The 15,071-nt window shown below is 37.5% G+C and overlaps 1 pseudogene; it reads left to right on the top strand.

The window, feature by feature from the left end:
- Positions 1–1,430: 1,430 nt before the first annotated feature.
- On the top strand, positions 1,431–2,998 carry LOC131778404 (uncharacterized; annotated as a pseudogene).
- The last annotated feature ends 12,073 nt before the right edge of the window (positions 2,999–15,071 follow it).

Here is a 15,071-nt window from a genome sequence, read left to right as displayed (position 1 = left end):
TCGGACGATGGAGTTAACTGCCTTTTTTTACACCAAAAGAGGCCCATAAACGGCTCCTTATGTATAACTTGTATTTCTTTTATGTAAAAAATTATGCCACATTTGATAGTCACATCAACTGCTAGAGGTAAGCAATATTTTGAAAAAAATTATTTCACGACCATTTTTCCGCAATGGTATACGGTTTCTGTTATTTTAAATTGCAATTTGATTTGAGTGCGTCATCACCATCTTGATTTAGTTTTAGTGAGGCATTTCCCATTTTTTCGTTTTTGTCCACAAATTCCTGCTTGTCTGATGACGAAACTCCTTTCCAGCCACTTATAAATGCTAAAGGGTACTTTGATTTGAAACGGGGCATTGCTCTTGCATAGTTTGGGTGCCTCACCAACTAAATTTTGACCTACAGTGTGCATGTAGATCGGAAGTAACTCACACTGGAGATAGGCTGGCAGATTACTTCGATCAATTATTTCATCCTCCATTCAGAGAAGGTACCAAATTCTGCTTCATGTGAAGGATTTGAAAATGATGCTCATTGTTTGCATGGTTTCCACTGTACATTATAATTATGTTGGTTGAGGGTATTCTTAATGCCGTATAAATCATAGAATTCTCTAGGTACTATGCAGTTTTCTCAGGCTAAATTTTGATCATCTAATTTTCAATCAGTTGTGGAGACTGTTTTACTGTTACTATGTACAATTTTCCTGATACTGCATTTATTAACAGGGAAACCCTGTGTTAGAAAGGGTTTTGCACCTCTCCTTTTTGTCATTTGTCAGTTTTTCAGGTATTGTATGGGCTGGTTTGGCCCAGATCAGATTGGCTTGGCTTGGATCAGTTGGATCATAATGGCTATAGAGTTTTTACTGACAAATAAATTTCTACTCTCTAGCTAATTCTAATATTCTCTGACAAGTTGTGTTTGCATTTATAATTACCTGTCAAAATCGCTGTCCTTTAATTGGCTGAGTTTATTATTTTTGTGGCACAAATTTTACTTGTTTAATTTTCCCCTTAGCAACTTATTTTCTGGTACATGCCAACCCCTTTGCAATATACAAAGTTTTCTTTCTCATGCATTATCACACTTATGGCATGACACCATTACCTTGTCACTCAGTCTAGTGTCAGTGTTATCTGCCATAAGGTTTAACTTTGGAAAAGAATGGAGTGATTTTTATGTAACAGTCCACAAACAATAAATCGTTACTTCGTCAAGCAGTTCCTTTACATTCACAAATGAACATGGTATTTAACAGTATTTGCTCTCTGGGACCAATAACTACTGTTCTTTACTGTTATTTATACTAAATAGGGTCCACATTGAGAAGGATTTTTTGTATAACAGGAATTCTGCTCAGATATACAAACTGTCCATAATAAAGATTTCTCAGTGAGAGGTCCAGTTCAACCATATGCACATGATGTATAATGCTATTGCATATGTGAGCAGTACTGTTGCCACATACAACAGTTAGTTTATAAATTTAACTTGAGAGAGGACATCAGCCATCACTGAGAACTCATGAAGAAAATCTAACACAAATAAATGTTTAATTTTTCTATAGGTGGTACAAAAAGTACAATGTACAGTTAAAGTGAATTAACATCTTAAGCAATTTTTTTCTACAATGGATCTTTGTTACTTGAGGTAAGAAAACTGACACTTAGTGCTTTAAAAGGATAAAAAATTTAAAAAAATGATTGCAGACTTGTGGCAGATAAAATGTTAAGTGACAGAGTATCAAATTGACTGACTAACTGACTGACCTATCAACTTAGTGAAAGGCTTACTAACTAACTGCCTGACCAACCACTTAAGGGATGGCCTGACTAAGGGACAGATGGACTGGCCATTTGACAGTTAGTATACTGACAGGCTGTGTTCACTGTAGGTGATTGATTGCTGGACAGAATGTTAGACTAGATTGCTGACTGACCAATTAACTGACAAACTAATTGATTGATGGCCTGACTTAGTGTTGGACCAACAACTGGTGGGCTTAACACCCGGCCGCCTCTATCCTGCTCGTTTGAAGGTGGTCCCAGCCAAACTGGAAGACCTGCAACAAATAGCTGCCTTCGTCCCTGAGCCCCAGCGCCAGTTTTACTTAACCATGGAGGCCGCCGAACCAGTTTTAAGGTATTGGGTAATAAAAAATAGAATAATACACTATCAACGTAAAAAAACGCCAGAAAAACGAGGAAATACACCGAGGAAAAAAAAAGGAAATTGTAAAATACAAAAAGTTCACAAGGACTGCCAATGGCAAATTTGAAAACTTAAGCGTAAACTTTTTATAATAAAGGACAATGTCGACAGGTATTAAAGACATCAGTTCGCGGTAGTTTGTACATCTCTGCTAAACGCACTAAACGCATTACTTTCGGCGCTGTGATAATAGAGAATCATTTTATTTCCTTAGATGTCAGTAGGAAAACACAACACCAATTGCACCGAAACTGAAAGCCCACATCCTACTACACACATACAGGGACATCTTCAATGGAGAATTCAACCTGGGCTTCGCACTACCTCGCACCGACACTTGCGCCAGCTGCGATAAACTGGCCCTTAAAGTGCGATCATCCGAGGGCGCAGAAAAAGAAAAACTTGAAAAAGAACTCGAGGAACATCACAAACTTGCCGAATCTGCATTTACAATGCGTAGAGACGACAAGGCACGCGCGGTGAGGAGCTGGGTTGGAAAGCCCCGTCCAGTTGGCTCTTCAGGAGTAAAACACCGCAGTAAAGATACCGTAAACATGATAACGTATGATTTTCAACAAAATCTGGAGACCCCAAACTTACAGCATAACGATATGTTTTATAAGAGGCAGCTGTGGACCTACAACTTTGGTATCCACGATGGCGTGTCCAACCAGGGCTATATGTTTATGTGGGACGAGACGACAGCCAAACGTTGGTCAGTGGAGGTGGCAAAACTGCCTGTGTAATTTCCTCACTGAGTTTAACACTGGAGCGAGGTAAGTTTTAGTTTTTTGTATTTCGGAACATCGGTCGGTTGCATCTTAGCGTAAACCTCGAACCCTGCATGTTTGATTTTCAAATTCAATTTCGCGAACAAATTCACCTAGTCCCCAGTCATTGTTAGATACAGGTCTCACTATAACACCATATTATTTTATTCTGTCTTTATAGGTCGCTCGTAAGCTACTCTGATGGCTGTTCGGGTCAGAACAGAAACAAGACGATAGTTGCCCTCTACGCCGAGCTACACCGCACGGGCGTTTACGAGGTACTTAACCACAAGTACCTCGTGAGGGGCCACACGTTCCTTCAAAATGACAGAGACTTTAGCCAGATCGAGAAGAGAAAGAAAAGCGCAGTGGTGTACTTACCAGAGGACTGGTGTAAAGTCGTCAGAGAGGCGAATACAGTGAAACCGTTCGTGGTACGCGAAATGAGGCAGCCTGACTTCAAAGACTGGAGGTCCTTCTTGGAATGCAGGTACATAGACAATTAATCAGATAGTAATCGACGTGCGTTTCTGGTATGAGGTCACCAGATATGCACCCCCGTTTTATTGCGTCAATATGTATGTACAAGTTATGGGCGTTTTAGAGTGGCCTACCGTAAAAAATCCCGGTAATAGCTTGTTTTTGCACCTAAGCCTTATAAAGATAAGGGGGGAGGGGGGGGTGAAAGTTCAAGGGTGCGATATTCGTGGTGTGCTACAAGAAAATCATTACTTAATTCTCCGGATATTTCCACTAAAATTTTTTGAATATATCATCTATTTCCTGGATTTAAAGTAAGCTAAATAAAAATAAGGCACGCAATGCTTGTTTTTAAAACCATGAAGCCGCAATGAACTTTGGAAACCTTGTAGAATAGGACTCATATGGATCTTTTTATATTTCATATCACTTAACCATTATTAATATTTTTTGCTAGGTACCAACCAATAGCGAAGGACCGGGATGGGAAGAACGTCCGAATCCTCGACGTGCATTGGTTAAACTTTGGTTGGGGAGAGGAGAAAGATCCTATCACTGGGCAAACCCAAATGGTCCACCATCCAGACGAAGTTTGGGTAAGGTATGGGTTTTCCACAGATGAACCCTGGAAAAAGGTAAACATCCGGCGCCGCAGACACCAAACAGATGCCAACCAAACACCCGGCCGCCTCTATCCTGCTCGTTTGAAGGTGGTCCCAGCCAAACTGGAAGACCTGCAACAAATAGCTGCCTTCGTCCCTGAGCCCCAGCGCCAGTTTGACTTAACCATGGAGGCCGCCGAACCAGAACCAAAGGATAAATGAACATCTTATTTTACTTGCATATAAATATTTTATTTAACAGTGTAAAAAAACTTACAAAAACTTTTAAAATTCTTTTCACGCTAAGAGAGAAGCGAATTTGAAAAATTATATGCATAAAAGCTAAAAAAGGTACTCATGCAGCAGTCACGCTTGTAATCTGAGAAATAGCAGAGGAGAATTGCGTGAGTGACATAATACTCTTTGTTAAAAATAGCTCGCATGTCAACAAGTCACTGTTTCGCAGTATGAATCAGAATGGTGCTTTCTCCAAACCAAGCGCTTGAGGACGCTTGAATAACACGAAAACGGTGAGCAGAGTACTCTTAAACTGGCGAATAAAAATCATCCAGCGCGAGTTAATACGTGACAAAAACGTTGTATGTTTGTTTTTGCACACTAATTAAATTAATAGGCCGATGTTTCACACGAAAGTGTACTAGCGATAAATAAATTTTATTCCTGCACAAATTTGATTAAGTTTAACTTTTCTACGTAGCGCAAAGCTTTTTTTAATTTTTCGTTAGACTTCAACTTCTATATTATTATTTGCTTATAAAAGCGTGTTGTACTTTATCAGATATTGGGTAAATTTGATATTTTGCTTAATTAAATCATTAGCGTCAAAAAGGGAGTCAGTTCAAAACAGTTTTGTTTGTTTAGCGCGGCGCCCTTTCTTTGTTAGTTTTTTTTCCATAAGTGCGTGGACGCTTGTCGTGCGAGGATAATGAAACTTGATAAAACGCCGCTCAACACTATTAGTGCCGCCTGGACAAGTTTTATTTTTTCGAGCGTTACTCGCGCTCCTACGAATTATACTGGATTAAATCATTATCGTCAAAAAGGGAGTCAGTTCAAAACAGTTATGTTTGTTTAGCGCGCGCCCTTTCTTTGTTTAAATAAAACTGCGGCAGTCCTTCACGTTAGCGTTCGACAGGAGCGTTTTCGTATAAACTTTTGGCTATGTCAACGTATCAAACTCTCAAAATGGCTTTGCCTTTTCCCGAGTTGAAAAAGAGAAGGAAAAAAAAGACATTTCTTAAAAAAAACCTTGCCGACCGCCTGACTGCGAGTCCAGTGCCTAACCGACTGTGCTACATGAACATTCAATAATAAGGTTTAACTTTTATCGTTAAATAAAACTGCGGCAGTCCTTCACGTTAGCGTTCGACAGGAGCGTTATAATAATAATAATAAAGCCTTTATTTAAAGAGGGTGGCACTTAATAGCCAAAGGCTAATAAACTTGTGGCCCTCACAACTATTTACAATCTAAAATACTGTAAGCTAAAATATATATATATACAGTTAAAATATAAAATATGACAGGATTCGATTATAAGATAAAAATAAATTATTAAATTATGAAATGATGCAAAAATTGTTGTTCCTTAAAAATCTTGGCAAACATGTTCTTTTTAAAACATGCTACAGAATTTAGTTTCCTAATTTCAATTGGTGTACTGTTCCACAGTCTTGTTGCCGAAACAGCGAAAGAGCGTCCTCCTTCTGTTTCTCTTTTATATTTAGGACAAACAGCATTAGTGCTTGAATATCTATTGTTGCGGGAGTGCCGCTTATTATTTAAAATTAAGTGTTCATTTAGATAATTCGGCAAAGTCCCATTAATTCGCTTATACATTATTGTGCATTTATCAATCTTATGTTGCTCATAAAACGGGATCCAACCTAGCTTGTTAAACAAAGCAACTGATGGTGTCATGCGATCGGCATAACAAATAACGCGTGCCGCACGTTTTTGCAATCTTAAGACCTTATGAACCGACTCTTTATCGCAATTTGCCCAAACAACGTTAGCGTAAGACATAACAGGGCGAATAATGCTATTATAAAACTGAAGTCGCTGTTTAAGAGGTAGACACGCTCGGATCTTACGCAATATTGCGATTCTAGAGGCCAACTTTTTACATACTTTCTCAACATCGTTTTCGTATAAACTTTTGGCTATGTCAACGTATCAAACTCTCAAAAATGGCTTACCTCTTCCCGAGTTGAAAAAGAGAAGGAAAAAAAAGGGTGAGCGAAAAAAAAGACATTTGTTAAAAAAAGAACTGTACCAACCGTCCGACTGTGACTCCAATGCTTAACCGACTGTGCTACGAGAACAGGAAAGGAAAACAGAAACCGGCGGCACTCCTTCGCGTAAGCGTTCGACAGGGGCGTTTTCGTATAAACTTTTGGCTATGTCAACGCATCTTTGGTTTTGTCTTCAATTCTGCCGTAGCGCGAGTTTGTTCAAGGATATTTTACGTTTGCTAAACGGTGTTTTAAACTCAAAACAAAAAACATGCTCTTTCTTTGGCAGTGTTCACACTTGGTGCCCGGGCACCGTGCCCGGGTTCTATTCTACGCCGGGCACCAATGTGAACACACCTTTTTTCCTGGTACCCACGCCAGAATTCGGGCACGGTGCCGGTGCCCGAGTACAAGGTCTCGACCTTGTACTCGGGCACTAAACTGGGCACTAAGTCCTTGTGTGAACACATTTTTCGTTGGTGCCCTGGCACTTTACCCACAAACCACTTGTTTTCGTACCCACAATTCCTTGTCCCACTCGAGATTTCAATAGTGAGCGTGTGCTCTGTTTATTGAATGTGAACATATCTTCAGACTGGGTACCGTGTGTCTGAACACAGCACCATTTTGTGCCGGTGCCCGGGTACTAGTGCCCGGGCACCAAGTGTGAACACTGCCTTTAAGCTGGTTATGAATATGCAAGTTCTCGGGGGCTGTATTGTTTTGATGAAACAAAAGGCTTCTTTTGTTTCGGCTTCATTCAATGAAAGCCGCTACGAAATTCAAGGTTTTTTGCATACGTTATTTCTCGCAAACCAGCGAAAAAACAGTGTATATCGAGTAAAACTAAGTCCACATGCCAAAATTCAACTACTTCTGAACACTTTCAAAAATGGCCGAAAAATCAAGGGGTCGTTCTTGCTCTGAGCCTTTCAACTACCAATCTTGATGATGTGCTGACTTTCTGACTGACTCATTGGCTGACTGGCTGATAGAAAGAGTGACTGATTGACTGAGTGACTGATAAATCAGTAAACCAACTGCCTAATGATATGTGTTATTAATCATACTGTAAATTGGATTTGTAGGGGTATGTGGCCACAGGGTGGCCCTTCTTCCAAAAGTTTTGCTTATATTTTTCACCATAACCAAATTCACCATGGCCAGATTGTTTGTGGAAGGGGGGGGGGGTCACTGCACTCCTTTTTGAGTAACTAGCATGTAAAGTTAAGAGTAATGCTATGGAAATTGGTCACAAAAATGTTGAGAAATAGCTGAATATTTTTAGGTATCATGTTCAAGAGAACACTCAAAAAAGTGCAGATAGTATATTTCATCAAATATATTTGAGTTTAAAAATAATGAAACCATGTTAAGCCACCTTAGCTTGAAATAAAAATCAAATGAATATAAAAATACCATAAAATTTAATGAGTTTTGCTTGGTAATCATTTCTTTTAATTCCACTTATCAAATCCCATAACTCCTAAGAGTGATTAGCATCTAATATCTCTGTACAATATCACTCCTGTATCACACATTAAGTTCAAAAGAATAAAGGAAATGATCACCAACTAAAGAAGCTCTGGATTGTTAAACAAATTCTCCTTGTCAGGGCCCCAGGAAATGTATGGAGAAGAGTATGGAGAATATGCATACTGATGTTAGGGTGATAAAGGGTAAGGGGCTGTTTTCAAATCTCGTGCTTGTAGATGTACTCGCATCGGAGCATAGACCAATCAGAAGAAATAACTTAAGTACTGCAGTAATTTACAGCAAAAAACTGAATTCAAATTTGAGAACAGCAGGTCATGTGGGCTGTGAGATTAATATACCGATTGCGAGTACTAAATAGAAGATGGCCAAAACTTTTCTGTCCCTGTCCCAGCTATCACGGAGCTTCACGACGCTAACTTACATATTAGTTCTTGTGGCAAACATTCCTTTCAATCATTTTCTTTTAGGACTCTGTAGGCTTTACCTTGGCTGGCCTCTGTTTCATTCCAAACGAGATGGAAGCTTAGAGAAGAGAAGCTTCTTGCAGACGGGAAAGAAAAAATGAAAAAGATTCGGAAGAACTCGTACGCGATTTGCGATAACTTTTGTCACTTTACCTTTTTAATTATTAAAAGAGTACTTTTGAAATGAACTGGAACACAGTTATTGCTGGGCACATTGAAAAACTATCTGTAAGGAAAATTGGTCCCCAAAAATGAGGAACTGAAGGATGTTCCCCAATAACGCCCCCTGTATGGTCCTATTTCATGGGGTGTCCTGAGAAGCAACAACGTCCAGTAAAACAAAGTGGAAAGTCGCTATTAGCAAATGAAACTGAAAATGGAAACACGTGTAACTGCCTGAGGCGTGGAAAAACGCAAACGATACAGTTGCGTTCGGTTTTAGTCCAGCATTTCATTGGGTGACAGGGTGGCGCCAGCTTTCCAGACAATCTCAGAGTGAGATTATGCAAAACAAATGCAATCTGAGATTCCCGTGATTCAAATTGTATCCCACTCTGCCTTCGTAACAAAGCCGTGTTCAACATTTCCAAAACCTCTGTTTCAAAACGAGGGTAAGAGCTGAAAGAAAAGTGCCAATTCTTTTTTACTCGGAAGGAAAAATGTCTAGTCTTTCTTTGTTCTCTTCCACTCTAAATATGGATTTCAGATTCCATTCTAAAATCAGAGTGATCGGCTCTCTTTTCTAATCTGGTGTAGGTTACTTTCCAAACACAACTTTCCTTAAAAAATGATTCGGAAAATTTCTCTCTACATTTATCGGTTTCAAAGAATGATACTTATCAACTTGTTGGAGTGAAAAAACGCTAATGATGGCGTTCCAAAACTCAGTATTATAGGCTGACCATCATATCACATTGAGATACAGAGAAAACTTTCGACCGCATCGCCTGACGAAGATTACCGTGTAACAATGGCAGTATAAATTTCTCGATCTCAGGTAGTGACTCTAAATTACGAGACAAACGAGTCAAAGTTTTATTTCGTGTATCTGGCTATCCTAGGTGGTAACATGATGGGCCATTTTCGATATATCAAATTCTAACATGGCTCCGAGGCCGGGGGAAATAGAACAAAATAAATTAATCTTTCATCCCTTGACCTCGATTCGATTTTGTTTGGTTTTACTTCCCCAGGCCTCAGAGCCAAGTTTGAATTTTGATATATCGAAAATGGCTTATTTAACGACAGTGACCGAAGAGTTATTCGATAATTTTCGGACACCTCTTAAAGTCCGTAAACTCATTTGAATTACAAATAATTTCTAGAAGTTAATATTCATATTTTCGATCAGTCTTGCACGTGGAAAGAGCGTAAGAAGTTCAAGACATTTCAGCGTCTTTTCTAGCTTCTACAGGGCTACAAAACACATCACTTCCACCGTGATAATCTCAGATATGGTCCGTTTTGTCGAATTCTGTGTGAGTTTCTTTCTTCGTTCGAAGTTGCTTAGTAAGGTGGCTCATATTCCACGTCGCAGATTGATGAATGCTATCCGTCTCTAATTATCTTGAGGTACATTACCTAAATATAAATGCATATTTCATAGAAGCACAGAATCTCATCGTTGCCCTCGAAATTAAGCTAAAATTGGAGATTCGGACACAATAAGGAAAAGCATACCATACACTGTACATTATACAGAATAAGACTACTCCCCAACTACAGCCGCCATGACAGTTCTTACTACGCCACGTGATTTAATGAGCAACACTGACAATTTTTTGCTTTAAGATTAGTTTATCAATAGTGTAATTATTTATCACTTTTTCAGTTGATTTCAATACTCATTTTTATTCTACATTCAGTCACTTTTGCTTACGGTATGTCAAATTAAGACTTGCTATGAACGCTCTGTTGCTTTCCTGACACCCAATCACCACCGCAAAGTCCAATGGGTGATCGTGAAAAAGTTTCGAAGTAAATTCTTTTAAAGAAACCAGATGACTTTAGTCCCCATTTTTAAAAATGACGCTGCTAATGGCACAAATTCCTGTTTTATCTCGAATTAAGTAAAATATCAGGTATCTCGCGCCTGCTAAAGTTCGAAGTTGGATCGTAAGGCTCAGGTTAAAAGCCCGGCTGGGTCATTGTGTCATGTACTTAGGCGAGGGAATTCAACCTCCAACTAAGAGCATAAATAGTCTAAATAGGTACCAGTGAAGTGTTAGAGAAATCTGTCAAAATACTTCAGGGCGCCCCACCAGACGAAGTATCTTCATACCATAGATACCGGAATATACCATAGTGGCTGTGGGAGTTATAATTAGTTTCGAGTAGAAAGGTAGCTTTTATGATCTCTTGTTTGACTTCTTTTGATTTAGACAGCGATTTTTATTATTCACACTAAACTGAAGTACATCTACTTATTTAAAGAAGGGTATACTCGTATTCGAAATCGATTCAAACTCAAATATTATATTTTGGTTTTCTCCACAGCAAAAGTCAAGCATAGAATGAGAACATCTCAGAAAAAAAAATTCGAGAAAGGAAATGGAAACTGGTCAACTTCTTATATGGTCAGTATTTCAATTTTTGATAACGAATTGTGCGCTCGTGCGTCTGATCTGCTTTGAACGCTTAACTCTTTCACTCCCAAGATCTCGTTAGTAATTCTCCCTACTTTCCCCCATACAATTCTTATGAAGTTAGTTTGGAGAAATTGGTGTTTGATCAACTAATTTCCGCTTATTGTTATGTTTCTTTATCCTCATCGCTTGTTTGCTTGATATTGCATTGATAATACAAGTAGAAAGTCTCTCTCGGTAACCCATGGAAATTAAAGGTTCAAACCTGGATTTAACGGACTACAATTGAAAACTAGCTGGGTGCAAAAGCAGAAACTGATCTAATCCATTAGCCTACAGCGCTTTTGGCTTGATGATGATGGCAAAACACTGGTGTCAAAGAAATACGTGATGGCTATCGTGCTTGAAAATCCATCCAACCTTCCTAATGTAGCGACTGATTAGCCTACCAAATATTCCCTTAATTGCGACATGTTTTTAGAGAACACTGATCTTAAAATGGTATGGCTTAACATGTTATGGTCAGGGGTTTAGCTGATAAAAAATTATCTGTTGTATTTTTCCTTCCAATCCGAAAAAAGATGCATCTTTGCGTTTTGTTGTTGTTACACTTGTCAGTTCTTTCTTAGATGGCACCTGTTCCTTATTTAATGGCGTGCGACGTGGTATTAATAAGTACTCTGTTATTGGATTTGCAGACTCGAGAGAAGGGAAAGAAGTTGAGCTGAAAATAAGGATAATGAACTCGGAATGGGAAACAAAAAAAGAGAGATGAAGGGGAATTCGGTCAAAGGTCCGTTGTTGACTTAGTTGTTTTGCTAGTAGTAATCCACGACAATGAAAATCAAGATTTATAAACAAATTATTCATGTCAGCACCTCAAGAAATGAATAGAGAACAGTGTGAAGAATATGCATACTGATGTTGGGTGTAAAGGTAATCAATTCGTCCTATTGGATTTGCAGAGTCAAGAGAGGAGGATGAAGACAGGGATTGAAAGAGGAATGGATAAATGGGATAGGAAATGAACTCAGAGATGTAGGAGAACTCGGCTAATTGTAAGTCGTTTGAATTATTGTTTTGCTAATAATTCAAAGCAATTTATTACAATAGGAATTTAAGAAAGCTGCTAAAATACTCATTTTTCTGATGATTCCACCGCTTTTTCTTATGTTTTCTTTTCTTGTCTCATAAATTTTCGAGAGTGTTGCAAAAACCCAGAAGTGAAAGAATCAAAACTATTGAAAGTTACGTTTTTCGATATGGGAAAAATTTCCTAGTAAATAACAGTGATAAAAAGAAAATGCTTACTTTTAAGAAAAACACTTTCATAAATTAAAAATTAACCATTACATTTCCCAGTAGAGGATGGAAGGCTTAGTTTAAACAAATTAAGCAGTTAAAAACCACACGCTTCAAACAATACAATCATTTTATTACAACATTTCAGAATATGTGACCCGCTGTCAGCAGATTTGCTGGTCGAGGCAGGCCAACAAACTTCCAAAGGTTACTTAATTATTTAAAAAGGTTTAGGAGATTATGAATCTAAATACCACAAATTAAGGAAATTAAAGAACGACAGATGAATAAATACATAAATGAATAAGTAGTGTGCAATAAGGTATTTACATAAGTGCAATAGAAAAGATGTAATTTGATCAACTCCATTAATGTCACAATTTTTGAGTTTTCAAATCATATTTTCAAAATTGAGATAGGAATCTTCATTTTTCCAGCATGTCAAAAACAGATTTCTACATTTTTTGTATAATTTTTTTGATAAAGATGTAAATTCATGAGATCTTTCATTCCAAATTTAGCCAGTTAAATTAAACCAGCTAAATCAGTTGAAAGGTCATTTCAATTGAAACAAGTACATGCAACAGACAATGCATGTAATGTAAAGCAATCCACTACAATAAAATTTACAGACACTCCAAAATACTTATTATTTCAACCATTCAAATTATTTTTAGTAGTTCAGAGTTATTTCTTGGAAAATTTTTAATCTTTTCAAACTCGAGTATTACTCCAAATTGTTACAAAAATAAAAAGATGGAAAGTCAGAACTACTGTAAGGTACTTTTTTATATAAGTGAAAACTTTCAAGGAGTGCGTTTCAGCGCCGAAAAGGTAAAAAAGAAAAACATTTTTACAATTAAAAATTACCCACCAGTGTTCCAGTAGAGAAAGGCTTAGTAAACAATTGAACAATTAAATCCAGTTAAAAGCTTATTTTAAAATAAAAAAAAAGCTCATGGAACAAATACTTTAATTATTAAATTTCTTAAATATTTCCACCGAGTCAAACAATAACGACAACTGAAATTGTTTCAAATCGGACAAATTACTTTTTAAATTACCATATAACTTATCACATATCATTCAGTCTGATCGACCGGCCTAATGTAGTTCTCTGTTGAAATAAAGCTTTTTCAAGTGAGAAATCACATTCGAAACAAAAATACTTAAGATTCTTCGATAGTTCTAAACAGATAATGACAACTACCAAAATATTTACCAACTTGATCAATCAATTTCACAACTAGGATTGGTTTTTTTTTTTAAGGTAGACCTTGTAGCTCTTTCCCTATAGATGATGGTTCAATCCGGAGGATCTTTTCTTTTATCAAATGTATTTCTAATGTTTCTCAGTAATTTTTGGAGGACCAAATCAATTTTGAAGAACAAGAAGACGTTATTATTACGAAAATATTACATATATGTTTATACATTTTATAAAGCATTGCTGAAAGATAGCAGTCTTCCAACTACCATCCTCCGAAAAAAAAAGGCTATAGACATAGTGATGGATAAAACTATTTCGAGTACGAATGGTGTGGAGGCGCCGTGTAGTAAAAGAGTGCTGACTCCTTAAATTGACTTTGCACTCATTCTTGGGAGGTAGTAAGCTATAGAGCTTGTGCGAGGGATTAGACAGGATGGAATTAAAAAGCTTATCACATAAGAACTCGCGGCGGTTGTGTAAGGGAACTAGACCAGTCAAAAGAAGCGCCTCATTGTACGAACAATCTGGATAGATAATACGTAAAGCTCGCCATATATTTTTTCCCTCGTATTAGCTGTTTATCAGCAAATATTCTGATATTGACGTTTATAATTTGGACAACAACATGAAGATTAGCCCTTTCACGCCCATGTTGCCAGTAGTAACCTTTTGAATTGGAATTTTTTATTGCTTTTCGTAGGAGGCAAGAAGGTTTTTTCTCAAGAAATCGAACGAACATTGCATGCACATTTAATTAGGGCAAAGGTGTTATTATAATCACAATCAATCGTTCAATCCCAATTTTACTTTTTTGAAGGAGACTTCAGAAAAAGACAGGTTCTGAATTTAAAGAGGAGATGACGTAATTTGCGACTTATTTTGATGAGACTGACATTTTTCTCTAAAAAAATAAAAATTACAAATCATAACTTTTTTCAAAAATGGTGAGAATTTTTTTACAAAGTTTACGTATCAAGGACGTCATTTGAACATCATTTAATTTCCAATTTAAGCGAGGGAACCTTTAGGCGATTTAAGTTATGAATAATCCATCAAAGAACTTTTAAACAGGTTGAAGTATCGGAGGAAAATTTTCACATGAACTTAGTGAAGCGAATTAATATCTGATGTTTTAGATGTTTTGCTTGTAAACAAACGTTAATTAGTCCCCTCATTTTCTAAAGTGAGAAAAAGCTTCTGAGGAAATAGCAAATATGTTCCTTTAATTCCCGGCTTCGGCGTTTTTCAGGGGGTGATCTCTTCCAACTTTCATTTATCTCTGGAGGGCCTGAAATATTCCTGTGTGTACCTCTCCTTGCTCTCTACGTATAAACAGAACAATTAGAAAGAGTGAGATTGTCAAATGTTGCCTTAAAGGTCTACGAATGAAATAAAAATGGTTTTCATGGAATGTCTGTCATATGAATACGAGGATATCATTATCAGCTCTTTCAAAAGAAGGTCTCACCATAGAGATGGCACTTTTGGCACTTTTGGCACTTTTGCCGTTCCGAGAAAAACAGAAAAGTTTTGTCATTGTACAGCGGAATCAATCATCAGAGTTTCACAGTACTAGTTTCAGCTAGTTTGTGAATCTTGTCCAGTAGAAACAATTCGGCTAGTTTGACCATTTTAACCATTTCAACCAATTTAGCTAGATTGTGCATTTTGTTCAGTTGTGCATGTCG

Source organism: Pocillopora verrucosa, chromosome 9, assembly GCF_036669915.1.
Source record: "Pocillopora verrucosa isolate sample1 chromosome 9, ASM3666991v2, whole genome shotgun sequence".
Lineage (NCBI taxonomy): Eukaryota > Metazoa > Cnidaria > Anthozoa > Scleractinia > Pocilloporidae > Pocillopora > Pocillopora verrucosa.
The sequence above is the reverse complement of the archived record's forward strand: the minus strand, read 5'-3'. Positions and strand labels throughout refer to the sequence as shown.